The sequence below is a fragment of the Oncorhynchus mykiss genome, chromosome 19 (assembly GCF_057628025.1).
Source record: "Oncorhynchus mykiss isolate SJ-2025 chromosome 19, ASM5762802v1, whole genome shotgun sequence".
In the NCBI taxonomy this organism is placed as follows: Eukaryota; Metazoa; Chordata; class Actinopteri; order Salmoniformes; family Salmonidae; genus Oncorhynchus; species Oncorhynchus mykiss.
Genome location: NC_143040.1, coordinates 31,800,531 through 31,825,280, shown reverse-complemented (window position 1 = coordinate 31,825,280; position 24,750 = coordinate 31,800,531). Strand labels below are relative to the sequence as shown.

Genomic DNA, 24,750 nt, shown 5'->3' with positions numbered 1-24,750 from the left:
TACGCAGCAACCAAGCTTCGTTTTCTGCTTTGTTCGGCACAAATTGTGGAACAGACCATAAAAGATGCTCCGTCGTTCTGTTTGGGTAAAGTGTGTAGAGCGCTTTAGAGCAACAGTCTCATCCATTTCGAGCCATGAACCCTGAAACACCCTTTATCCCAAATTCCAATATTTCCCCTTGGCTTTTGTATAAAAACTGCCATGACAACTGATGTTAAATATAGGCTAACGTGATGTACAGAGCATGATTTCCATCGGCTCTGAAAATAGGCCTTTCCATGTCTCCATCACAATGTGATGTGTATAAATCAGAACAACCAGTAAAGGTTTTTCTAGTACAACGAAGATGTGTCGGTTTCAGCTGCAGAAGACAATACAGTGCCTTCGGAAAGTATTTAGACCGCTTGACTGTTTCCACATTTTTTTACGTTACAGCCTTATTCTAAAATTTATAAAATTGTTTTTTTTTGTGAATCACCACTAAATACCCCATAATGAAAAAGCAAACTTGACTTGACTTTGTTGAAGCACCTTAGACAGCGATTACAGCATCGAGTCTTCTTGGGTATGACGCTACAAGCTTGGCACACCTGTATTTTTCGGGAGTTTCTTTCATTCTTCTCTGCAGATTCTCTGTCAGGTTGGATGGGGAGCGTTGCTGCACAGCTATTTTCAGGTCTCTCCACTATGTTGTCATTGTCCTGTTGGAAGGTGAACCTTTGCCCCAGTGTGAGGTCCTGAGCGCTCTGTAGCAGGTTTTCATCAAGGATATCTCTGTACTTTGCTCCGTTCATGTTTCCCTCAATACTGACTAGTATCCCAGTCCCTGCCTCTGAAAAACATGCCCACAGCATGATGCTGGGGATGGTGCCAGGTTTCCTCCAGACGTGACGCTTGGCATTCAGTCCAATGAGTTCAATCTTGGCTGTCATGTGCCTTTTACTGAGGAGTGGCTTCCGTCTGGCAACTTTACCATAAAGGCTTGATTGGTGAAGTGTTGCAGAGATGGTTGTCCTTCTGGAAGGTTCTCCCATCTCCACAGATGAACTCTACAGCTCTGTCAGAGTGACCATCAGGTTCTTGGTCACTTCCCTGACCAAAGCACTTCTCCCCCAATTGCCTAGTTTGGCCGGGCAGCCAGCTCTAGGAAGAATCTTGGTGGTTCCAAACATCTTCTGTTTAAGAATGATGGAGGCCACTGTGTACTTTGGGACCTTCAATGCTGCAGAAAGGTTTTGGTCCCCTTCCCCAGATCTGTGCCTCGACACAATCCTGTCTCATAACTTTACGGACAATTCCTTCGACCTCATGGCTTAGTTTTTGCTCTGACCTCATATAGACAGATGTGAGAGCTTATATAGACAGATGTGTGCCTTTACAATCATGTCCAATCAATATAATTTACCACAGGTGGACTCTTATAAAGTTGTTGAAGCATCTTAAGGATGATCAATGGAAACAGGATGCACCTGAGCTCAATTTCGAGTCTCATAGCAAAGGGGCTGAATACTTATGTAAATAAGGAGTTTCTGGGTTTTTTTGCAAAAAATTATAATAATCTTTTTTCACTTTGTGATTATGGGGTATTGTGTGTAGATTGCTGAGATTTTTAAAAATGTAATCCATTTTAGGATAAGGCTGTAACGTAACAAAATTTGGAAAAAGTCAAGGGGTCTGAATACTTTCCGAAGGCACTGTATATAAAGCGATTTGTGCATTTGAGCAACAGTATAAATACACATATTTTACTTTTGCCTGACAAAAACTGAATGACCACTGCTGCACAATCTGCCACTGTCTTGAACAGATTTGATTATACTATTTAGAACGAGCAGCCAGCTCATGAACATATGAGTGCACCAGGATAGCTAGCTAACATAATGTCACAAAGCATGATGCTCTAGTTAACCTGTCTACGATACTGGTTCCCAATTGGGAATCAACCCTCCCACGTTCAGCTGAAACGGTGGCGCATGGAACGCAAAAATATTCTTAAAAATATTTAACCTCCACACATTAACAAGTCCAATAGCTCAAATGAAAGATAAACACCTTGTTCATCTAGCCAGCAAGTCAGATTTCTAAAATGTTTTACGGCGAAAACATAGCACATATATATGCAAAACCACCACCAGACACAGCTCATTTGAATAGCCAAAACATGCAATCAACAAACGCAGGATTAAAAAATAAATCGCTCACTAACCTTTTGAAAATCTTCATCAGATGACAGTAATATGACATGTTACACAGTACATATTTTTTTTTTCAATAATATGCCATTTATATCCATAAATGTCCATTTACAGTGAGTTCACGTTCAGAAATTACTCAAAAATGCCCGCAGGAAATCTATGTAGCGCGGCAAGATAACGTAAATAGACATCATAAACTTTGACTAAATATACATGTTCTACATATAGTTAGAAAGATACACTGCTTCTTTATGCAACCGCTGTGTTAGATTTATTTTTAACGTTACAGAAATCGCACACTATTCCATATGCTGAGACAGCGCTCAGTTCCAAGCTACATTTCTACGTAATGTTGGAGTCAACAGAAACACAGATTTAAGCATAAATATTCCCTTACCTTCGATGGTCTTCGTTCAGAATGTTCTGGAAGGCTTCATACTTACCCAATACATCGTTTGGTTTCAAGTCTTGCGTCTTTGTATTAGCTACTGCTAATAACATCAGCTGAAATGCACCCAAAACGTCCTCTGGTCCGGAAAAGTTGCGCATCAAAACTTCAAAATTACATATTATATGTCGACTAAACAGGTCAAACTAAGTGCAGAAGCAAGCTTTATGATGTTTTAGACACGCAAAACAAACTTCAATTCAATCGGCCATCGTCTGCCCTTCTCTTGAGTGCTGGAACAAAGGAATGGCTGGGACCAATTCGCGCCCATACGCACAGCCTATTCTCTCGTGGCACGCACTAATTTCACTCCCATAGGGTCAATTCTCGCGGGATTTGAACGATTCAAAGCTCTACTGAAAGAGGACATCTAGCGGAAGAGATAGAAAGTGCCAGAATCATAACTGGTTGGGAAGGGTGGGGGCCATGACGTCAAAGTTGCTCCAACTTTCATGGCCACAAAAACTAGTTTGGAAGAATGCCTGCCCTGTGAGTTCTGCTATACTTACAGACATAATTCCAACGGTTTTCGAATCTTTAGAGTGTTTTCTATCCAATAATAATTTTTATTTGCATATATTAGCAATTTTTGACAGATTTTTTTTCCAGTTTACTAGGGGTACCCAATCTCTCCAATGTCACTTTCATTCTGAAATTACCTCATATTTCCAAGTTAGTCAGATATTACTTTAAGACTTGAAATTGGCACGGGAGATAGATAAGCACATAGCTAGCTACCTAAGGTAGATCGCTAACTGGTTAATTTGACAAAAAAATTCATCAATGTTTCTGTAGCTGGCTAATTCATTTGATCGTGCTGTGGGATACACCAGGTTTTATGCTGTTTTAGTCCACACAACATGTCGCTCTGTCCCTACAGTAGAACTTCTTAAACAGTGGTGTAAAGTACTTAAGTAAAAATACTTTCAAGTACTACTTAATAAGTTTTTTGAAAATGTGTACTTTTACTCCACTACATTCCTAAAGAAAACAATGTACTTTTTAATCCATAGATTTTCCCTGACACCCAAAGTACTCGTTACATTTTGAATGCTTAGCAGGACAGGAAAATTGTCAAATTCACACACTTATCAAGAAAACATCCCTGGTCATCCCTAATGCCTCTGATCTGGCAGACTCACCAACATGTTCCTTCTGGTTTGCTTAATTATTTATACTTTTACTTTTGATACTTAAGTATATTTTATCAATTACATTTACTTTGTATACTTACGTTTATTTAAAACCAAGTAGTATTTTACTGCGTGACTCACTTTTACTTGAGTCATTTTCTATCAAGGTATCTTTTACTCAAGTATGACAATTGTGTACTTTTTCCACCACTGCTTATAAATAACATCAGGGGGAAACAATAAAATTGGCCATGCTTTTTGTCCTACCAAATCCTGATGAGAAGGTTCTTGCTAGTGTATCCCTCTGTCCTTCGACTCTTTTTGGATGTAGTTGTCCAGTTTTCAGGTCCCAGGCTCCCATGACTGTATTTACAAGATACTTACAATTTGCTTTAGCACCATTTGTACCTGATAGAGCAGATCTAGTCTCACGTGCGGAAGTAAGCCATCTGGTGCGAGAGGATATATTGGGAGGAGACTATAGCAGACCCAGAAGTTCTGACTGAACGGATGCACATTTGTGCGCCCCAGGACGGTCCATTTACTTTGTGCTGTTATAATTTATGCTATGAAATCCTGAGATTTATTTAAAAGAAGTCCTGAGGTTTCATTGGGACAGTTCCCCCTCATAGCAAATAACTGGCAAAACAGTCAAAGCAGTGAGGGGTTTGATTTGTTTAAGATATTCTTTAAAGAGGTAGGGTTTCAGACATTTTGGAAGATGGGCAGGGACTCCGCTGTCTTGATGTTAGGGGGAAGATTGTTCCACCATTGAGGTGCCAGGACAGAGAAGAACTTTGACTGAGCTGAGCGGAAGATGCCCACCCATAGGGGTGGGAGGGCCAAGAGAACAAAGGTGGCAGAACAGAGTGCCTGTGTTTAATTTTTTTATTTTTTCATTTCACCTTTATTTAACCAGGTAGGCTAGTTGAGAACAAGTTTTCATTTACAACTGCGACCTGGCCAAGATAAAGCATAGCAGTGTGAACAGACAACAACAAAGTTACACATGGAGTAAACAATAAACAAGTCAATAACACAAGCTGGGATATCTGATAGGCGCGCAGAGATGAGTGTCTCCACTTGAGTGTCAGAAGGGGGGGAAGGAGAAAAGTAGTTGAGTGTCACACATAGCAATGATAGAAGAGACCATGTGAGGATATGACGGAGACGAGTGACTTGGTGTAAAGAGAAAAGAGGAGAGGGCCTAGAACTGAGCCCTAGGGTACACTAGTAGTGAGAGCACATGGTGCAGACACATATCCTCTGTTCTAGGATTGCAATCCATTGCTGTGCAGAGCCTGAGACGCCCAGCCCTGAATGGGTGAAGAGGAGGATGTGATGGTTCACGGTGTCGAAAGCAAGGGTTAGATCTAGGAAGATGAGAACAGAGGAGAGAGTGTCAGCTTTGGCAGAGGGGAGAGCCTCTGTGACACAGAGGAGAGCGATCTCAGTTGAGGGGGACATCTGACTGGTTAGGGTCAAGAAGATCTTTCTGAGAGAGATAACAAGAAAGATGGTAATAGACAGCAGGCTCAAGTGTTTGGAAAGAGAAGATGTCAGAGGGGTCGAGTGTTCGTTTCTTGAGGAGGGGAGTGACTCTGGCCATCTTCCAGTATACTGTACTAATTGGAGCTAACATGAGGAGTACAGGAACAATTATTTCACAATATGAATTGTAATGCGATTTAGGGGTAAAAAAAATTGGGACAGAATTTGCTTGTTAGTAATTTTTTTTGGAACTAGGCCTAATTCTAGCCTTTACTCTTTGCTAGGGGCATTTCAGGCAACAACAGCATACCATACTTAAACTGCACAAAAAAAACTCAAAGTCTTTGCCACATTACCATGTACTGAATGGAAGAAAAAAATAGAGCATTCACAGCTCTCTCAGAGTTGGACAGGTGCCATGTTAAAAGGGGCGATTATTTCAATGCTGCACCACGTGACTGAACACAGCCCAGAAAAATCTTTAATTAATTACCTGAGCGTGTATCGGATTAATGCTTGTGTCTTAATCTCTTAAAATCTCCTCCTAGGCAGTAGAAGGCTCAGAAAGCCTGGCCACTGGCTCTAGGATAACTACTTCTCATTCAGAGGGGATCAATTCAATGATGGCAATTCATGATTAATGCCACACTGACACAGTTCGAGCCAATGTGAATGTAGGCTGTATCGTTTGATTCCTTACATTGTCTGTCCTCATAAAAATGCATCCCAGAATGCGAGGGAATGGAGTAAGTATGGAATAAAAAAACATTGAGTCTTCAAACCTTCCACACACTTTGTTAAGGTATGTTGGTACTGGTAATTCATCTCACCACCTTCAAGGTATGCAAATATATGCTTAACTTTAATTTTGAGGTGAACTATCCCTTTAAATCAATGTTTCTCATTCCATTCATATTTTAGGTAGACACAGCACTGAGTAGCAAAACAGTGGCCTGGTGTTCCAGTCCGTTGATAGTTGTATCTATATCCCCTTTTCTTGTGCTCGTGTCTTTGTTTTGGTGTCAAACCCTGATCTGCTTCACCTGTCTTTGTGCTTGTCTCCACCCCCCTCCAGGTGTCACTCATGTTCCCCGTTATCCCCAGTGTATTTATACCTGTGTTCTCTGTTTGTCTGTTGCCAGTTCATCTTGTTTTGTCTTACCATCTCCCTGCTTTCTCAAGTTCTGTTTCCCCGGTTCTGACCATTCTGCTTGCCCTGACCCTGAGCATACCTGCCATTCTATACCTGCCTGACTCTGACCTGTTGACGAACCTCTGCCTGTCCTGACCCCGAGCCTGCCTGCTGTTCTGTACCTTATTGACTCTGCCCTGGATTACGGACCTCTGCCTGCCTTTGACCTGTCTTTTGCCTGCCCCCTGTTTGGGTCAATAAACATCTGTGACTCTAGTTGTCTGTATCTGTGTCTTAACCTGAGTTCTGATATTGGTTCATTTTCAGGCATGCAAACAGACAAACTGGCTAGCTAAATCAGCACATTGGCCTACAGAGGCTATCTAATCAAAAGTTTGATATAAATGTTTATTTTCACACATTGTATAGCCCGTACCTACTGGAGATTTACCTTCGGTTACTGGCAAAGTTTTTCGGAAAAAGGTCAACCAGAGGGCTGGTAAATGTTGTTGTGGATTAGCTGGTCTTGTCCTCACATTGAAGCCTCTTCAGTCTTCAGATAACTGTTGGCCAACAGTTAGCTGAACTAAGCTACTGTAGCTAGGTATTCTCTTGTAGATACAGACCTTATGTGTGGATGGTGTAGGAAGAAGGTCCACGACAATCTTCTCTCTTGGTTTCAGATGTTTATTCCAGACAATTATAATACTTTAGTTACTGTTTATCTCCAGTACAGATCACACACAGGTGTCCATACAGGGGCCATACAACAGAACTGACGTACCAACTGAAAAACACTGAACACAAACTTACGACGTCATGACAATTGGAACATACGGCTGTCAATCATCTAGGGGTAAAAGTAGGAGGGATTGCTACTTCTGTGGCACAACACTACCCCCTCCAGCAGTGCCGAGTCCCTTTAGCACCTATAACAAATAAAACAGGTGACATTTATTAAATAACACATGTAAAAATGTATCTGAACACCAATAACATTCAATTGTGAAAAACCTCAAGGTAAGTAAGTATTTTATGTTCTTCTCCAAAACAGGTAAGTAAATAAAGGTGATTGTCCTTTTTGCAACACTTCACTTTTAGGGTAACCTAACATTTCTCTCAACGGGCAAAGGTAAGTAGCTAGTAGAGTCCAATTTTTAACACTTAAACGTTCCAGTAACATGGGAACATTGGAACAGTCCTCAACGTTGTTGTTTTTCTCTTTCTGCAGGCCCTGTTGTTGATAGAGGGAACCCTGCTCACCCAATTTTAGTCTCTCTGTCTTCGTCCTCAGCCTTGTTTGGTTGAGTGTGGACCCAGAGAACCCAGAGGAGGAGTGTGGAACAGGCTGGCGTGTAGGTCTCCCCACATTGGTAACAGGTGGCTTTGTTAGGGCTTGGGGACCTGAATGTCACTTTGCCCTGGCTGGATCTCCTCCTTTCCCTCTCAAAAGCTTTTGGAGCTGGGTAGATGTTGGAACTGGAAATGGCTGACTTGTAACCTCAATTTGCCGGGCCATGGACTCTACAAGGTGTCGCAAGGTGTCGCAAGTGTTTCACAGGGATGCTGGTCCATGTTGACTCCAATGGTTCCCACAGTTGTGTCAAGTTGGCTGGATGTCCTTTGGGTTTTGGACCATTCTTGATAACACACGGGAAACTGTTGAGTGTCATTAACAGAGCAGCATTGCAGTTCTTGACACAAACCGATGCGCCTAGCACCTACTACCATAAACCGTTCAAAGGCATTTCAATATTTTGTCTTGCTCATTCACCCTCTAAAGGGCACACATACACAATCCATGTTTTAATTGTCTCAACGCTTAAAACTCCTTCTTTAACCTGTCTCCTCCCCTTCATCTACACGGATTTAAGTAGATTTAACAAGTGACATCAATAAGGGATCATAGCTTACACATGAATTCACCTGCTCAGTATATCTCATGGAAAGAGCAGTTCTTAATGTTTTGTACACTCAATGTACGAGGGCCCTTGAACTCTGTCATTGGTGGCTGAATCCGACCATGATGATATGCGTCAAGCCCTATGTTTTGAGTCAGTGTCACTTTTTGATTTGTCAGTCCTTTAAGGAAAGTATTGGTGGCAAGCTGATCCAGAAGTACTAAGCTCACCCCAAGATGAGCAAGAACTACAAGGCGACTGACCTCCTCAGAAACCTCAGAGGACGTTTCCATTAGGGTGAGAAATTAACACCAGCCACAAACCAAATACTGGTGGATTTATTACCTGCCACATTGGCGGGTGGTCACACAGAGTATTTGGGTTATTTATTTTTTATCAATCCAATGACCAAATGTTAAAAATATATACACTGAAATATTAATGCAACTTGCAACAAATTCAAAGATTTTACTAAGTTACAGTTCATATAAGGAAATTTGGCCCAATCTGTGGATTTCACATGACTGGGAAGAAAGATATGCATCTGTTGGTCACAGATACCTTAAAAATAAGTAGAGGAGGGGATCAGAGGTACCATTTGCCTCATGCAGCGCGACACATGACATTTGCATAAAGTTGATCAGGGTGTTGATTATGGACTGTGGAATGTTGTTCCACTCCTCTTCAATGCCTGTGAGAAGTTCTGGATATTAGCGGTAACTGGAACACGCTGTGGTACACATCGATCCAGAGAATCACTGAAACTATCCTTGCAACATGGGGTTGTGCATTATCATGCTGAAACATGAGGTGATGGCGGCAGATGAATGGTATGACAATGGGCCTCAGGGTCTCGTCACGGTATCTCTGTGCATTCAAACTGCTATCGATAAAATGGAATTGAGTTTGTTGTCCGTAGCCTATGCCTGCCCATACCATAACCCCATCGCCTCTATGGGGCACTCTGTCCACAATGTTGATATCAGCAAGCTGCTCGTGCACACGACTCCAAACACGCTGTCTGCCATCTGCCCGGTACAGTTGAAACCGGGATTAATTCGTGAAGAGCACACTTCTCCAGCTTGCCAGTGGTCGTCGAAGGTTAACATTTCCCCACTAAAGTTGGTAACGATGCCAAACTGCAGTCAGGTCAAGACCCTGGTGAGGACGACGAGCACGCAGATGAGCTTCCCTGAGACTGTTTCTGACAGTTTGCGCAGACATTTTTTGGTTGTGCAAATCTAGTTTTATCAGTTGTCCAGGTGGCTGGTCTCAGACGATCCTGCAGGTGAAGAAGCCTTATGTGGAGGTCTTGGGCTGGCGTGATTACATGTGGTCTGCGTTTGTGAAGCTGATTGGAGGTACTGCCAAATTCTCTAAAATGACATTATGGTACAGAAATTAACATACATTTATCTTTCAGCAGCTCTGGTGGACATTCCTGCAGTCAGCATGCCAATTGCTCGCACCCTCAAAACTTGAGACCTCTGTGGCATTGTGTTGTATGACAAAACTGCACATTGTACAGTGGCTTGTTATTGTCCCCAGAACAAGGTGCACCTGTGTAATGATCATGCTGTTTAATCAGCTTCTTGATATGCCACATTTGTTAGGTGGATGGACTGTCTTGGCAAAGGAGAAATGCTCACTAACAAGGATGTGAACAAATATGTGCACAAAAGTTGACAGAAATAAGCATGGAAAAGTTCTGGGATCTTTTATTTCAGCTCATGAAACATGGGACCAACAATTTACATGTTGCGTTTATATTTTTTTCAGTGTAGAATCTTTGAGTTACTCAACTGTCCAACAGGCACAGGGTGTATTGGGATTACCTTGTCCTCTTGTGGAAGACTATAGTCAATGGTGACAGTAGTGGCCACAGGCAGAAGATCACTACCGGTGTCCACCGACTTCTCCACCCAATCTTAGCAGGTGAAGTATGGTTTCAACATGTTGACATGACACAGCCAGGTTTTTTCCTGCGCTCCGGTGTAACGATGACCTAATCCTGATAACATTTTTTTTCACTATGAGGTAAGGGCCTGAAAAGCAATGAGCACCAGGACCAGGACATCAAAAGTGTTGCTTCAGGCCTTTCGACCGTACCAACATTTAATATTCGTTTGCGCCTTCCCCAGATTCTCACTGGCAACTCAAAGGTGCGGGTGCATCTGTTTTGAAAAACAATAACGTGCGCCAACAGATTTGTTTTTGTGTTTAATTAAGATGTTGTCCTGCAGCAACCTCTCTCTCAGCAAGCTCAAATGACCTCTTATTTGGACTAAAATCAAGAGATTCCTGAACAACCTTCCGCACTGCAAACAACACAAGAGGGACCCATTTTTCCCAGTCTTTCTGAAACTCATAGCAGTATGCTCTCAACATAGACTTCAATGTCTGATGAAGTCTCTCAAGAGCATTTTGAGACTGGGTGGTAGGCACTAGAGGGGCAATGGGTAACACCCAACTGCTGTAGCACTTGCTGGAAAAACTTTGACAAGAAATTCAAAATTCGCCTTAACAATACTTGTAGCCATGATTTTCCTCAGAGGAATGGCATCCGGGAAACGAGTGGCAGTGCACATGATGATCAAGAGAAACTGGTTACCCCTCTTTGCTTTGGAAAAAGGACCAACACAGTCCACCAGAACCCTGCCGAAAGGTTTGTCATATGTTTTGTTGATCCCAAGATGGCATGCCATACTACCATCGTGAGCCAACCTCATTATCTCTTGTCAAAGTGTACTGGAATGACAATTTCTGACACACTGGGCCTATAGTCTTGCCTGGAAGTGGTGTGGAAACACGATTTCCTCATCAGAACACCATTTGTGTCAAATTAACCCACACAAACTTCATCAAACTCCGCCTTTGGACATATCTCAGCAAAAAGAGGGAAATGAAAACATCTTTACTCTGTTCAGCAATCAGCTGCCTCCTTATACAAAGGACTTCCATACACCCTATCTCCACGCCTTGTAATAATTGTGGCAGACGATGGGGTTGGGTCAAAAACGTTTACACAGATCAGACACGGACAGAGTAGGATAAGCTCAGTTTCAAAGGTGTTTATTAAAATAATTGTTCAAAAGAAAATAATAGGTCTCCCCCATGAGACCCTCTCCGGGATACCGTCTTCTGGGCTCCGGGTCTTGCTGTATCCTGTGGGGATCAAAAACTGAACTCCCTCCTGTTACGTCTCGAACTGTCCCCAACTATAGTCCTTTCTTCCCCCAGTCTCTTCCCTGTGTGCTGCCTTTCTGGCAGCTTTATGGGACTCGTACAGCTGGTGAGCAATCAGCCCTCACCAACCCCAATCAGCCCCAATTAGTCCTGGTCGGAAAGTCCGTCGAAACCTGGCATGTCCAGCAGCATGGTCCATGACCAGGGTGAAGTGGGTACCTAACAGCGCCCACTAGACAATCTTTCTCAACAATAGACTACTTTTTCTCTCTGGGTATCAGCTTTCGGCTGATGTACATGATGGAGTGCTCCTCCCCATCGTGTATCTGGGACAGAATGGCCCTTTGTCCCGTGTCACATGCTTCTGTCTGGACCAACATCGGCACCTGGAAATTGGGCGCTACGAGAATTGAATGGGAGCATAGCGCTTCCTTCAGGCGCCTGAATGCCGCTTCTGTCTCGTCTGTCCATTTCACTGTTTTCGGGAGGCGGGCCCTGGTTAGATCGGTGAGGGGGGAAGCTATAGCCACAAAGTTAGGGATAAACCGGCTATAGTATCCTGCCAGTCCCAGGAAGGACTTGACCTGTGTCTTGGTGCGTGGGACGGGCCAGTCACGTACCGCGTGAACCTTCCTCTCCTGGGGCTTGACGTTCCCCCGTCCAATCAAATACCCCAGGAACTCCACCTCCTCGAACCCTAGTTTGCATTCCTTGGGGTTCGCTGTCAACCCGGCTTGTCTGAGCGCGTCCAGCACCGCCTGGAGGCGCATCAGGTGCTCTTCCCAACCTTGGCTGTGGATGATGATGTCATCCAAATAGGCTGCTGCATACTGCTGGTGGGTTCGAAGTACTTTGTTCATCAGTCGCTGAAATGTGGGCGGGGGGCCGTCGTTCACACCCTGGAAATCATTACAGAAGCGTAGGCTACTGTGGCAAAGAAGGGGTTGTCCCGGTCGGTAGGACCACTGGTGGAAGCGGTGTGCCCTCACGGTATCGGTCACTCCCAGTCTAGTCAAGATCTCTCCCTTTAGTTTATCGTAATCCTGTGCATCTTTCAACTCCAGGTCGAAATATGCTTTTTGAGCATCCCCTGCCAGGTATGGTGCCAGAAGCCCTGCCCATTCTTCTTTCGGCCACTTTTCCCTCTCTGCGAAGGTGGTAAGATATGCTTCCACATCATCCTGTGCTGTCATTTTTTGAAGAAAATGGGTATTTGCAGCTGGTAATTGAGTCCCAATTTGGTCCGCTAGCCCCTTTAGGCCTTCTCTTAACTCCCGGGTGTTTCTCTCTTGCTCTTCTCTGAGCAGCTGGTTGGTGCAGTGCTGGACCTGTAACGTGTCCTGATACATTCGCATTGCATCCTGATGAGCTATTTGTTGAGCTCTAGTTGCCTCTTGTTGGGCGGCCACCGCTTGTAACAGGGCCTGTATGGCTCCCTCCATACTCATTTTCCTGAGAAACTGTCCTAACCAAACAAAGCCACAAAAAAAAACCTGACTCCCCTTTGGAGTGCTAACTGAACACTTTTTAAAAATTTTCTTCTACCTAACCAGTGGTATGGTTAGTCCATGCCCACATTCTCCACCACGTGTGGCAAACCTCTTCAAGGTTAGGAGCGTTTGTCACAAATTAAGTGGTAAACTCTCACCAAATCACCCAAGGATGAGAGTTCTTTCGAACAGGACAGTACCTGTGTGTTTGTTTCTCCGTCCTGGTCCACCCAGGCCGTAGGCGAGGTCAAGGATAGCAGGGTTCGGTACACGAATCGGGTTCTCGGTAGGTCCAGGTCCAAACGCCAACAGGTAAGTCCAAAACAATCCAGCTCATACACGGTAAATCCAGCCAATCTCTATTGTCTCTTTCTCTATTGTTCATAGATCCTTCCAGCACTCTCTCTCTCTCTTCCTGGTTTTTCTTGACCCTTTATCTGTATGTCGGCTCCACCTTCTGAGGGTTCCCCTTGCTTCTGGGACTTGTAGTTTTGGGGGTCGGACATTTTGTGATCTGTAGTTCTCACAGGGGTGGCCATTTTAGTGATCGGGCAGAGCCCGTTTATTAGTTCTGCTCTCACATATCTGCCATTTATCACTCGACCCCCTTCTTTGCCACAGCTACCTTCTGGTTTGGGCACCAACACGATGGGACGGCACCACGCACTGTGGGACTCTTCAACAACCCCCATCCTCAGCATAGCCTCCACTTCCTGTTTCACGGCCTTCCTTTGGGCCTCCGGAATCCAATATGGCCTCTTTCCTACCGTTTCCCTGGGCCGGGTACGGATGTGGTGCTCAATGAGGGTCGTGCGGTCGGCTTCTCGGAGAACACTGCCATGTTCCGATCAACGACCTCCCTGAGCTCTTGCTTCTGGGCCGGGTCGAGGTCCTCTTTGCTCGGGACCACCACTGGTACCGTTGGCGTCCTGGGTCCCGACAATAACACTGCCAAGGCTGTCCTCTCGTGTGCCACTTCTTCAACAGGTTCACGTGGTAAATCTGTTGGGGTTTCCATCTCCCCTGTTGCCGTACGCGGTAATTGACAGGTCCCAGCTTCTCGATCACCTCGTATGGCCCGTGCCATGTTGCCAGGAACTTACTTTCGGCCATGGGGATTAAGACCAACACCCTGTCTCCCACCTTCTCGAGGCTGAGCTTCCTGATTGTAGACCTGGGCTTGGGCGCGTTGGGCCTTCTCCATATGTTCCCTCACGACTGACCATATGGCTGTCATCCACTCCCTCATCGTCTCCACGTGCTCTACCACACTGTGTAAGGGGGTCGGTTACTTCCGGTTACTTCCGGCGCCGACAGAGATGGCCGCCTCGCTTCGTGTTCCTAGGAAACTATGCAGTTTTTTGTTTTTTTACGTGTTATTTCTTAAATTAGTACCCCAGGTCATCTTAGGTTTCATTACATACAGTCAAGAAGAACTACTGAATATAAGATCAGCGTCAACTCACCATCAGTACGACCAAGAATATGTTTTTCGCAACGCGGATCCTGTGTTCTGCCTTACAAACAGGACAACGGAGTGGATCCCATGCAGCGACCCAAAAAAAACGACTCCGAAAAAGAGGGAAACGAGGCGGTCTTCTGGTCAGACTCCGGAGACGGGCACACCGTGCACCATTCCCTAGCATTCTTCTTGCCAATGTCCAGTCTCTTGACAACAAGGTTGATGAAATCCGAGCAAGGGTAGCATTCCAGAGGGACATCAGAGACTGTAACGTTCTTTGCTTCACGGAAACGTGGCTTACTGGAGAGACGCTATCCGAGGCGGTGCAGCCAACAGGTTTCTCCACGCATCGCGCAGACAGAAACAAACATCTTTCTGGTAAGAAGAGGGGCGGAGGCGTATGCCTTATGACTAACGTGACATGGTGTGATGAAAGAAACATACAGGAACTCAAATCCTTCTGTTCACCTGATTTAGAATTCCTCACAATCAAATGTAGACCGCATTATCTACCAAGAGAATTCTCTTCGATTATAATCACAGCCGTATATATCCCCCCCCAAGCAGACACATCGTTGGCTCTGAATGAACTTTATTTGACTCTTTGCAAACTGGAAACCATTTATCCGGAGGCTGCATTCATTGTAGCTGGGGATTTTAACAAGGCTAATCTGAAAACAAGACTCCCTAAATTTTATCAGCATATCGATTGCGCAACCAGGGGTGGAAAGACCTTGGATCATTGTTACTCTAACTTCCGCGACACATATAAGGCCCTGCCCCGCCCCCCTTTCGGAAAAGCTGACCACGACTCCATTTTGTTGATCCCTGCCTACAGACAGAAACTAAAACAAGAGGCTCCCACACTGAGGTCTGTCCAACGCTGGTCCGACCAAGCTGACCTCACACTCCAAGACTGCTTCCATCACTGGACATGCAGTGGACTGGGACATGTTTCGTATTGCGTCAGACAACAACATTGACGAATACGCTGATTCGGTGTGCGAGTTCATCAGAACGTGCGTTGAAGATGTCGTTCCCATAGCAACGATTAAAACATTCCCTAACCAGAAACCGTGGATTGATGGCAGCATTCGCGTGAAACTGAAAGCGCGAACCACTGCTTTTAATCAGGGCAAGGTGTCTGGTAACATGACCGAATACAAACAGTGCTGCTATTCCCTCCGCAAGGCTATCAAACAAGCTAAGCGTCAGTACAGAGACAAAGTAGAATCTCAATTCAACGGCTCAGACACAAGAGGCATGTGGCAGGGTCTACAGTCAATCACGGACTACAGGAAGAAATCCAGCCCAGTCACGGACCAGGATGCTCTGCTCCCAGGCAGACTAAATAACTTTTTTGCCCGCTTTGAGGACAATACAGTGCCACTGACACGGCCTGCAACGAAAACTTGCGGTCTCTCCTTCACTGCAGCCGAGGTGAGTAAGACATTTAAACGTGTTAACCCTCGCAAGGCTGCAGGCCCAGACGGCATCCCCAGCCGCGCCCTCAGAGCATGCGCAGACCAGCTGGCCGGTGTGTTTACGGACATATTCAATCAATCCCTATACCAGTCTGCTGTTCCCACATGCTTCAAGAGGGCCACCATTGTTCCTGTTCCCAAGAAAGCTAAGGTAACTGAGCTAAACGACTACCGCCCCGTAGCACTCACTTCCGTCATCATGAAGTGCTTTGAGAGACTAGTCAAGGACCATATCACCTCCACCCTACCTGACACCCTAGACCCACTCCAATTTGCTTACCGCCCAAATAGGTCCACAGACGATGCAATCTCAACCACACTGCACACTGCCCTAACCCATCTGGACAAGAGGAATACCTATGTGAGAATGCTGTTCATTGACTACAGCTCGGCATTCAACACCATGGTACCCTCCAAGCTCGTCATCAAGCTCGAGACCCTGGGTCTCGACCCCGCCCTGTGCAACTGGGTACTGGACTTCCTGACGGGCCGCCCCCAGGTGGTGAGGGTAGGCAACAACATCTCCTCCCCGCTGATCCTCAACACTGGGGCCCCACAAGGGTGCGTTCTGAGCCCTCTCCTGTACTCCCTGTTCACCCACGACTGCGTGGCCACGCACGCCTCCAACTCAATCATCAAGTTTGCGGACGACACGACAGTGGTAGGCTTGATTACCAACAACGACGAGACGACCTACAGGGAGGAGGTGAGGGCCCTCGGAGTGTGGTGTCAGGAAAATAACCTCACACTCAACGTCAACAAAACTAAGGAGATGATTGTGGACTTCAGGAAACAGCAGAGGGAACACCCCCCTATCCACATCGATGGAACAGTAGTGGAGAGGGTAGCAAGTTTTAAGTTCCTCGGCATACACATCACAGACAAACTGAATTGGTCCACACACACAGACAGCATTGTGAAGAAGGCGCAGCAGCGCCTCTTCAACCTCAGGAGGCTGAAGAAATTCGGCTTGTCACCAAAAGCACTCACAAACTTCTACAGATGCACAATCGAGAGCATCCTGGCGGGCTGTATCACCGCCTGGTACGGCAACTGCTCCGCCCTCAACCGTAAGGCTCTCCAGAGGGTGGTGAGGTCTGCACAACGCATCACCGGGGGCAAACTACCTGCCCTCCAGGACACCTACACCACCCGATGTCACAGGAAGGCCATAAAGATCATCAAGGACATCAACCACCCGAGCCACTGCCTGTTCACCCCGCTATCATCCAGAAGGCGAGGTCAGTACAGGTGCATCAAAGCTGGGACCGAGAGACTGAAAAACAGCTTCTATCTCAAGGCCATCAGACTGTTAAACAGCCACCACTAACATTGAGTGGCTGCTGCCAACACACTGACACTGACTCAACTCCAGCCACTTTAATAATTGGAAATGATGTAAATATATCACTAGCCACTTTAAACAATGCTACCTTATATAATGTTACTTACCCTACATTATTCATCTCATATGCATACGTATATACTGTACTCTATATCATCGACTGTATCCTTATGTAATACATGTATCACTAGCCACTTTAACTATGCCACTTTGTTTACATACTCATCTCATATGTATATACTGTTCTCGATACCATCTACTGTATCTTGCCTATGCTGCTCTGTACCATCACTCATTCATATATCCTTATGTACATATTCTTTATCCCCTCACACTGTTTACAAGACAGTAGTTTTGGAATTGTTAGTTAGATTACTTGTTGGTTATTACTGCATTGTCGGAACTAGAAGCACAAGCATTTCGCTACACTCGCATTAACATCTGCTAACCATGTGTATGTGACAAATAAAATTTGATTTGATTTGATTTGTTGGCTTGACACAGGACTGATGGTAGAACTCACCTTGTATTCTCCTGACAAGCTTTTGTCCGGATGCCCCAAACAATCGGAAAGGGGATTCATCAGAGAAAATTACTTTACCCCAATCCTCAGCAGTCCAATCCCCAAACCTTTTGCAGAATATCAGTCTGTCCCTGATGTTTTTCCTGGAGAGAAGTGGCTTCTTTACTGCCCTTCTTGACACCAGGCCATCCCCCAAAAGTCTTCGCCTCACTGTGCATGCAGATGCACTCACACCTGCCTGCTGCCATTCCTGGGCAAGCTCTGACCTGGTGGTGCCCCTATCCTGCAGCTGAATCAACTTTAGGAGATGGTCCTGGCGCTTGCTGGACTTTCTTGGGCGCCCTGAAGCCTTCTTCACAACAATTGAACCGCTCTCCTTGAAGTTCTTGATGATCCGATAAATGGTTGATTTAGGTGCAATCTAAATGTGAAGTCCTTTTTGTGCAAGCAATGATGACGGCACGTGTTTCCTTGCAGGTAACCATGGTTGATAGAGGAAGAACAATGATTCCAAGCACCACCCTCCTTTTTTTTTTTTACCCCTTTTTTCTCCCCAATTTCATGGTATCCAATTGTTGTAGTAGCTACTATCTTGTCTCATTGCTACAACTCCCGTACGGGCTCGGGAGAGACAAAGGCTGAATGTCATGCGTCCTCCGATACACAACCCAACCAGCCGTACTGCTTCTTAACACAGCGCGCATCCAACCCGGAAGCCAGCCGCACCAATGTGTCGGAGGCTACACCGTGCGCCTGGCAACCTTGGCAAGCGCGCACTGCACCCGGCCCGCCACAGGAGTCGCTGGTGCGCGATGAGACAAGGAGATCCCTACCGACCAATCTCTCCCTAACCCGGACGACGATAGGCCAATTGTGCGTTGCCCCACGGACCTCCCGGTCGCGGCCGGTTACGACAGAGCCTGGGCGCGAACCCAGGGACTCTGATGGCACAGCTGGCGCTGCAGTACAGCGCCCTTAACCACCCGGAAGGTGGCGCAGCTTCTAGTCTGTTATTCAAACTCAATCAGCATGACAGAATGATCTCCAGCCTTGTCCTCGTCAACACTCACACCTGTGTTAACGAGAGAATCACTGACATGATGTCAGCTGGTCCTTTTATGGCAGGGCTGAAATGCAGTGGGAATGTTTTTGGGGGATTCAGTTCATTTGCATAGCAAAGAGGGACTTTGCAATTAATTGCAATTCATCTGATCACTCTTCATTACATTCTGGAGTATATGCAAATTGCCATCATATAAACTGAGGCAGCAGACTGTGAAAATGTATTTTTGTGTTATTCTCAAAACTTTTGGCCACGACTGTACTCTCTCTCACTCTTGGGGTAAGACATCAATTAAACATCACAGATATAAATACCCACTGTGTCCATTATAAAATGCAATGTGAATTGTGTTGTACTACTGAATGAAACTGAGGAGATGCAATCAGACCAACCTTTGTGATTACACTTACATTAACCACATTACTTTAGTTGGCTGCTTTGCGCAAAACTTGGATGTAATATAACCTATTCTGGGAGCCTAGTGTGTGTGCATGAACTTTGTGGAATATTTTTTGACCATTGGCTTCCCTGAAAAGAGGTACTGACAGGAGGAATAATATGAGTCTGCCAGAGATTGTCACGCTGGATGGGGATGGTGATTGAGGCTTTGTTGGTTCACAAACCAAAGACGCAGGTGTCCCTTCCAGTGATGTGGCGCTGACCTTGGACTTGATACCAGTAAGGATGTTCTTCCAGGAGGCTGTGAGTCCCTTCCTCATTGATATAGACATCCTTAGACTTCACTGCCTCTTCAATAGAGGCATCTGACGATGCACCAGGAACCCGTGACCCAGAGACCTGACTCCTGCACATCCATCCCTGTAGCCATTTGAATGCCTTGATGCCCTCCTCTTCATTATCTGTGCCCCACTTTATAGACAACACCCTTTCCAACGACTGTATTCTCAGGACCCTTTTTAGCAGCTGTCGGTCAACCTCCCTTTCCTCATGGTGTGCCAGTTGGGTTTGGTGCACTGTCCAACTGTTGCCTGCCGTATAGCCTTCTGCTGCTCCACCGACAGCGCCATGCCAGCATGCCCGAGATGCCCTTGTTTTTTAACATTGTCCGGTGCAGACAGGGAGGGTAGCAATTGTTCTGGCTCAGGTTCAAGGAGAAAAGCCATTCCACTGAACATGCCCCAGAGACAGTTACTTAGCCACTGAAGATCCTCTTCTGTCGGCTCTCGGGACAGAGGGTTGTAGTCTTCAGCAGGGTACAGGTCCTCCACTGACTGCACCTGGTTTGGCAAGGCTGGCTTTCTCCACTCGCATTCCACATCCGTACTGCTGATATTGTGAACAGCCAAAATAGGCTGCATAGCTACACTTATGAGCTCCACGGAGGCATTCGTATGTGGTAGACAGAATCTCCTGGTCACCTACAGAGACTTGCCAAATGGAGTCATGACCTGATTTGCTGAAGGGAGGGCGGGGGAAGGCCTTGTAGGCATCCGGGAAGGGGTGTAGCAGTTCTGGGCTAATAACTTAAGAAATGGCACGCAAAAAAAACGAAATACTGAAAAGTTGCTTATGAGCTAGAAACAGAGCTGCCATGTCTCCCGGCGCCATCTTTGTCATCTCTTTTTCTTCTTTGAGGTTTATTGCCTACACCTTAAAATACTCCAAACAAAAAAGTGTACTCTTTCAATCTGATTTAAACACCTATTCAGATCCCTCCCAGGCTCAGGAACCTGGGAGGGGGGAACCTCTTCATTCAGTAGTCCCTGTAACATTTTGGCTGTAAAGTCCTGGAGATCCAGAAATCTATTTGCCGGTTTCACAATGTCTAGCTTCTTTGATTTTGTATTAGTTTGACTAGTGCAATTTATAAACACAACCAAGTCCACCTTCTTCACTATTAGTGAGTCGTGATCTTTCTCCTGCATTGCATTCACTGCACAATGTGGGACATCCACTACCACTACCACTACCATCTCCTCTCTACTCATTACTTCAGCTATTTTCACTACCTCCACATAGGAGACCTGCTGGATGGCCCTGATCCTAGCTACTGCAATCTCCTTCATTCTTACAGGAACTCGGGAACATGATTCCCATCACAATTACAAAAGCATGTTTCATCTGACTTTAAGTACTACATATTTATTCCTTCGACAAACACTTGCCACATGACCAAACTTTTTACAATTGTAACACTACAGCGGCTCCGGTCTCGTTGGTATCTCACATATCCAAGTTTTACACAAGTTGAGAGAACCACCTCATCAAACAACAGCAAAACCGATAGACAGAAAGACAGAGCAAAGCCTATCATTCAATCCAAGCAACGTGCATCCACCACTCCTGTAATGTTATCCCTAAACCACACAGACTCTATGTCCAACAAGGCACCAGAGATGACACATTTAACCGGTGCCCTACTCTGAAAATCATAGCTTTCCACATCATACATCAACATCTTTTTAGAAGCACAGAGCTTTCTCCTTTTGTGCTTTTGACACACTCAAAATTAACACCATACCACTCCTGGTCACTCTGACCGATTCCACTTTACCCAATTCATCCTTCATCATCTTTGAGGCCGCAGACGTGTCACCCAAAAAAGCCGCCCTGCTCGTAAATCACATTCCAACCATAAACTGCTATTCCTTTCCAACTTTAACCCTTTTTACTCCACTCTACTTCACCATCATCCACTCATTCTCACCATCTGTATTCGCGCAAAGAGACTCACAGAATACATTCGCAACAGTGCACGGTTTGTCATCTCATTAGTCAGAAGGTGTACTGGCACAGGTGATATTTAACAGTGGCTGGCCCAGTACTCCAGTTAGCTTGAGAGATGTGGTGGGTTAAAACCTCTTGAAACTAGGGGGCACTATTTTCATTTTTGGATAAATAACGTTCCCAAAGTAAACTGGCTATTATTCAGGACCAGATAATATAATATGCATATAATTGACAGCTTAGGATAGAAAACACTCTAAAGTTTCCAAAACTGTAAAAATATTGTCTGTGAGTATAACAGAACTGATATTGCAGGCGAAAGCCTGAGAAAAATCAAATCAGGAAGTGACTCTTATTTAGAATCCTCTGCGTTCCTATGCGTCCCTAATGAGCAGTGAAAGGGATATCAACCAGATTCCTTTTTCTATGGCTTCCCTAATGTGTCTAGTGTCACAAGACATAGTTTCAGGCTTTTATTTAGAAAAATGAGCGTGAGCGACAACATGGCGTAAGTGGTCAGCTGGTGGCTCTCAGAGTGATTTGTGCGTAATAGACAAATGCGGCCATTGTTTCTCTCGCTCCTACTAAGAAGCCAAATGACCTGGTTGATATATTATCAAATAGATATTTGAAAAACACCTTGAGGATTGATTATAAAAAACATTTGCCATGTTTCTGTCGATATTATGAATCTAATTTGGAATATTTTATATTTAGTATAATATTTATTTTTCGCCGTTGTCGTGACCGCATTTTCCGGTCGATTTCTCAGCCAAACGTGAAGAACAAACGGAGCTATTTCGGCTACAAAAATCATCTTTATGGGAAAAAGGAACATTTGCTATCTCAAATCAAATCAAATCAAATTTTATTTATATAGCCCTTCGTACATCAGCTGATATCTCAAAGTGCTGCACAGAAACCCAGCCTAAAACCCCAAACAGCAAGCAATGCAGGTGTAGAAGCTATCTAACTGGGAGTCTCGTGGGTGAAAACATCCGAAGCTCATCAAAGGTAAACGATTTAATTTGATTGCTTTTCTGATTTTTGTGACCAAGCTGCCTGCTGCTAGCTAGGCATAATGCTATGCTAGGCTATCGATAAACTTACACAAATGCTTGTCTTGCTTTGGTTGTAAAGCATAATTTCAAAATCTGAGATGACAGGGTGATTAACAAAAGGCTAAGCTGTGTTTCAATATATTTCACTTGTGGTTTCATGAATATGAATATTTTCGAGTAATATTTTTTGTCCATTGCGTGGATCCGGGAGGGGTAGTTCCGAGAGGTTAACACCTTTATTGGCTCTCTCTATTTTATTTCAAAAAAATATATCCTTTATCTGATCATTCTTGTTTTAATTTTGCTCCACCTTTTGGTTTATTTGCTTCTGGTCTGGTCTGGTTTAGTGTGCGTTGTAATTTTGTTTTCCTCTTTAGTGGGTGTCATTTAGGTGCAAGTTGCTGTTGCTAGTCAACTTTCAGTGGACACCCCCAGGAGTGTCTCTCAGATCCCTCATAGGACCCCACCTCTTTTGCTTTGGGTCACAAAGCCAAGATCCCCCTCCCATGTTGAATTCGCAAGAGAACAAGCTCTTGGTGTGGTTCTCAAGAGGTCAATGACCTTGAGGATTTAAAGACACTCATACTTCTCGAACGGTTCAAGAATTGCCTTCAAGAAAGGGTTGCTATCTACATTTTTGAGCGCAAGCGGTGAGGTTTCAGTCTTTTTCTACAGTGCCCAAAGATAAGGATCGGCATAAAACAGATTTTTCGTATTCCACCAGTTTGTCATTACTGTCGTAAGAAAGGACACATTGTTTCTCAGTGCCCTAAGTTAAAACAGAAAAATTAGGGAACGAAAAATAAGTTTCTTGTTTTGGGAGCACTCCAACCCACAAAGACTCTGGTTGGGACTGGTTTGTCTCCTAAACAAGATTTTGGATCAAATGTGTATGAACACTTTTTTCAGACAGGTTTGTGTCTGCAGAGTGGCGATTCTGTTAACTTCATGGTGACTGGGGGGCAGTATTGAGTAGCTTGGATGAATAAGGTGCCCAGAGTAAACTGCCTGCTACTCAGCCATAAAAGCTAGAATATGCATATAATTACTATATTTGTATAGAAAACACTCTGAAGTTCCTAAAACTGTTTGAATGATGTCTGTGAGTATAACAGAACTCATATGGCAAAAACCTGAGAAAAATCCAACCAGGAAGTGGGAAATATGAGGTTTCTAGGTTTTCAACTCATAGCCTATCAAAGATACAGTGGGATATTGGTCATATTGCACTTCACAAAACTTACACTAGATGTCAACAGTCTTTAGAACTTTGTTTGATGCTCCTACTGTGAAGGGGGGCCGAATGAGAGGCGGATTGAGCCAGGTGTTTGGCAGATTGCCACGAGCTCATGACGCGCGGTCATGTGAAAGTTAGCTTGCGTTCCATTGCTTTTCTACAGACAAAGGAATTCTCCAGTTGGAACATTACTGGCGATTTATGATAAAAGCATCCTAAAGATTGATTCTATACTTCGTTTGACATGTTTCTACGACCTGTAATATAACTTTTGGACTTTTCGTCCGACCTTTCGGATGGACTTTTGAATTTGTTTACCAAACGCCCTAACAAAAGGAGGTATTTGGACATAAATGAGGAACTTTATCGAACAAATCAAACATTTATTGTGGAACTGGGATTCCTGGGAGTGAATTCTGATGAAGACCATCAAAGGTAAGTGAATATTTATAATGCTATTTCTGACTAATGTTGACTCCTCAACATGGCGGATATCTCTTTGGCTGTTTTGGTCTCTGAGCGCCGTACTCAGATTATTGCATGGTATGCTTTTTCCGTAAAATTTTTTTGAAATCTAACACAGCGGTTGCATTAAGGAGAAGTTTATCTCAAGATCCATGTATGATTGTTGTATCTTTTATCAATGTTTATTATGAGTATTTCTGTAAATTGATGTGGCTCTCTGCAAAATCACTATATGTTTAGGAACTACTGAACATAACACGTCAATGTAAAATGAGATTTTTGGATATAAATATGCACTTTATCGAATAAAACAAATCAAGAATAACCTTTTGTATCAGGTGTCGCTCCAACAGGGGGAACTTCGAGAGGTATTGTTGCTGCCTCGACAGTACGTGGGAACCGTTCTTCAGCTGGCCCACACCCACCTGTTGGGGGCGCAACTGGGA

At 44.6% G+C, this 24,750-nt stretch overlaps 1 protein-coding gene across 1 annotated transcript in view; it reads left to right on the top strand.

The window, feature by feature from the left end:
• LOC149975172 (general transcription factor II-I repeat domain-containing protein 2-like) overlaps positions 1 to 15,529 on the top strand; it is a 63,540-nt gene extending 48,011 nt beyond the window's left edge. Inside the window, exon 3 of the transcript XR_016488890.1 lies at positions 13,211 to 15,529. The gene's annotated coding sequence lies outside the window, so the exon portion shown is untranslated. The remainder of the gene's footprint in view (positions 1 to 13,210) is intronic.
• The last annotated feature ends 9,221 nt before the right edge of the window (positions 15,530 to 24,750 follow it).